Genomic DNA, 4,404 nt, shown 5'->3' with positions numbered 1-4,404 from the left:
CTGATTGTTTTCCCAGAATATTTCCTAAAAGAAGAAAGAAATTTGAGTCTTACCATATTGTTATTTCATATACAGTATTTCAAAAACTTTTTAAAAATTGGAGTCTCTTCTGCTCTTTGACCATAATTATTGTTCCATCATCTTCATTCTCACACTCATCTTCACACAAAACATTGAGAAGTTACATGTTTCCTTATATAATTACATATGTGTCACATGCACACACACATACAGACACACACAAACATATACCCTCTGTGATAAGACTACCAGGGTGGCTGCCCTTCTCTCGACATCATGGGTTAGGTTAATATTTGTTTTTTTCTCACTGATAGGAGGGAAAAAAAAAAACCTCCTCAGGAATGATTGGTCCAGGAATCAAGGCTGAAGCCTCCCTTCTTTTTATATAGCATCCTACTAGACTTTGGCCTTATTGTTTTGGGCAAGCTGTTGGAATAAATAGTTCAGGTGATGGGTACCTGTACTAGAATGGTGGCAGTGTCAGAGAAGAGAAGGAGGAATATTCAAGAGAAGATAGAAAGGAAAAAATTGACAGGCCATGGCACCAGGTAGGATATAGAAGATTAGAGATGGTGATGAGTAGAGGAGGACACCTAGGTTTCCAGCCTGAAGGACTAGAATGATGGTGTTACTTTCTTTATTTATAGAGAAAGTAGGTAGTGGGGAGTGCTTAGGGGGTGTAAGTAAGGAGGATTTTGTTATCCTTTTTGGAGTTGTTTTTCAGGATCCATGATCATGGCAATGTCTAGTTTCCAGGTGTTAGATAATAACTCCCAGAAGAGCCCCAAGGAGCTTAGATAGTAATTGCTAGAATCATAGTGATAGATAGTCCTACTGAAACTGCTCAGTGAAATAAGGGGTGACATAAGGTGATATTTACTTAACTTGTGAAGAATGACAGTATTGCTAAAGTCAACCTGTGAGCTTAATGTTGGCAAGATGCCTTCTTTGTCTGTTCCCTTATAAAGCAAGTGGGCATTGTTCCATGAGTGGGGAAACCATGGGGAATCCATAAGGGAATCCATAGGGGAACCCATTTGGGATTTGGGTAATGCATGGAAGAACGCACATACCTGCCTCAACCAGCCCCAATTGAGGGTTGAGGGTTGAGGGGATTTAGGGGAGTGTACAAACTGGATTGCTGTGTCTCTCTCGATTAACCCCATCAAGATATAGTGATAGTTGCCCCTGCTTCAGGCTGTGAGAAGTGTTGTTAGGGGATGCTGTAGGAGTTGGTGCTCCCATTATCAGCAACTCCCTTTGAGAAGACTAGACTAGAATAAAGTAATATTATTAACCCCTCCAAAGCTGTCTTCTTGTCTGACCAGATCAAGAGTGAACCTTTTACAGGCTGGAGTCCAAAAAGTCAAGTGCTTCCTGTGTGTTATTGGTGAAACGGGATCGGGGGAGGAATAATGAGCTGGCAGAGGATTGGAACATAACGATTTTGTTGAAGTGGGTGATGGGCTCACCTAGGTAGAATCTTAGCCCAGATTATGCCTGGTTGCTTACCATGCAGCACCTTACCCCTACCTTAAGAAGATTAAAGAGTAAACTGCCTGTGGCATTCACCAAGGTGAGACTGCTGAGTATGGTCTCTGTTCTGAAAACATGTGTCTTGAAAATAATTGTGATTAACTATCTTTTAGGTCTGCCAACTGTGTTATCCTTTGGCCTTCAAGCTTAGAAATTTAAAAATCCTCTAAGTTCTACTAGAGGATTTCTTCAGAATTCAGTTTACCTTCAAATCATCCTTGAGGGACTGAATTATTGAGACCAAAAAAGATTTCCTACTTTCATTAGACTAGAACTCCTAGAGAATTACAGTTGTGCTCTTCCTTTGCTCTGACCAATAGTCTCAGAAAGAGAGATAATAGTGATTATCAGCCAATTGCCCTAGGGGTTGGCTTCTGAAAAAGATACTTCCCAGCTTAAAGAGAATGTCATGTGCATGGGTTGTGTGTGTGTGTGGTGTGTGTGTGTGTGTGTGTGTGTGTGTGTAAAGAACTTTGGTTTTGAATAGCTTTTGGAAATGACAGTGCAGTTAAACTAGCAGCCCTCAGTCAACATAGGTATATGCAGACAAATATTAAGTTCACATGTGTCACAAGGGACCTCAGCATTGGAAGAATGCTAATCAAGCAGATCTTTAGGATTTTAGGATCACCTAGTAACCGGAATAAAGGAGTTATCTGAATTTTGTCTGCTTCTGATTTTAATGTGGGGGTGATGGGAGGTATTTGGATTTTCACTGGATGTGCCATATGCTTGAAATTATCTCCCTCTTTATCTCAGTCTCTTGGCCTCTGTCCAGTCCTAGTTAAAATTCTACTTTCTCCAAGAGGCCTTTCCCAATCTCCCTAATGCCTTTCCTCTGTGATCATCCATTATCTTGTATGTATCTTGTTTGTAAATGATTCTCTCAGCCATTATAGTATGGCTATTTTGAAAGCAGGACCTATTTTTCTTTAACAATTGTTTGTTTTGGTTTTGGTTTGTTTTTAGTATCTCCAGTACTTAGCAAAGTCCTTGGTGCATTCTGGGTACTTAAATTCTTGGTGCGTGACTTAATAAACTGTAATATTCCCACATGGACATTGTTGTGCTTAAATGTTGTAAACCATTCCAGCAAATTGGAGAAGAAACTTGGAGGGGCAATGCTTAATTTTCTCCTGGAGACTAACAACATTTTTTGGAATTTAGAATTGGAAATATGGACCGATGCCAGTTGTACCCTGGTTAATATTCTAAGGGCAGGGAAGGGTGCTGTGTCACTTTCAATCATTTTACACACACTCCCAACTGTGAACAATAATTATTTTTGTGGTGCTTCAAATGAGAGGCCCCCAAAGAAGTAAGGCTACAGGCTCTCTCCCCTATTTTAGTTGGTAGGTGATCCTGAGATTAACATTCCTAATATTGGTGACAGGCTTATGAGTTGAAGATGTTGGACCTCCTCACGAGGGACTGACTGGAAAACAGGAATAATTCCCTACATGGGAGGTATGACCACTGACAGGGAGAGAAATCCAAGCCTGAGAATGATCAGGTAGATTTCTTTGTAGTTGTCTAAGTCACATTGAGTGACAATTCCTGACTTCATCAAGTTTGGTGGACCAGCCCTGGGGCAGTGAGATTCTGGCTTATAGCACCTGTCCCCAGCAATGGCATCACACCAATGCTGAGTACTATGGCTGCCCTCTGTCCCAATAGAAGGCAGCAGAACTTAAGACCCTGAAGTGGTAGGTCTCAACACAAAAGCTTAGCATTTGAACCTGGCAGAGTGACCAGACTGGAATGACACGTGGGGGGGACTCAGTATCATTAATTGGGAAGCAGCGGGGTACAGATGGGCTACAGTGGCAGAAGATAATGGAGGACCCCAATGGTAGTGGAAGCCAAGTGGCAGAAGAGAGGGCACTAACATGTAGTGGCAAAAGGCAGGCCCGTTACTCACTCTAATGTAAAACTAAATTTAGCAATTTAACCAGGGGCTCACATTCAGTATGCTGCAGAGGCAGAACTTAAACCCAAGCATTCATGTCTTTGAAGTTGGGGCAGACATAGGATTTGAACTCTGGTTGTCAAACTCCTTAGAGCATTTTCTTTCACTTTACCATCTTTCTACCTCATGTATGATGGTGGGAAGCATATTATTTTATAGATCCCAGAATAGCTTCCTCCATTTTTCTGTGTTCCCACCTATGAAACATACACATGCCCATACAAGTGAAGCTATAACAGGTCTTTTTGACTGGGGGATATGAGAATGAAATGTTAGAAGTTTCTCAAATTTTTGTAAATATATCAAAATACTTTTCTCTTCTTTGATAACTCTATCCTAGATACAGTATAAACTAGTCCTTTGAATACATGTTGTGGTTACACAAGTCACACCTAAATCATAAGTATTGGATTCTTCATTTGTAAAATAGTGATGATAAATTGCCAATATGTGAATTTGTTGCACTGCTGTGTGTATACATACATATATGTGCATGTGTATGTGTGTATATGTGTTTGTATGTGTGTATATTATAAGAGGTTTTTTTGCTTTCCCATAGGAAGGCAAAATTGTTTTTGAGGATTGAAAAAATAAAATATTACTTAAAAAGGTGAATATTTTACAAAATTATTTTGATGATCAGACAGATGTCTTCTGTATCTAAATTAAATGGTGAAACACAATATAAATTTACATATAACCTATTCATTATCTGGGCCAACATTAGGCTGAATTCAGAGATTTGCTAAAGCAAAATATGAAGCTACACAGATATTTTACAGAAACAATTGTCTTTGTACTAATAAGTGTGAAATTGACAAAACAATACTTGTTCTCTCTGTACCTTTAACTAAATGACTATTGAATCTATGTTCAAG

Source organism: Trichosurus vulpecula, chromosome 6 (assembly GCF_011100635.1).
Source record: "Trichosurus vulpecula isolate mTriVul1 chromosome 6, mTriVul1.pri, whole genome shotgun sequence".
Taxonomy (NCBI): Eukaryota; Metazoa; Chordata; class Mammalia; order Diprotodontia; family Phalangeridae; genus Trichosurus; species Trichosurus vulpecula.
Note: the sequence above shows the minus strand (reverse complement) of the source record.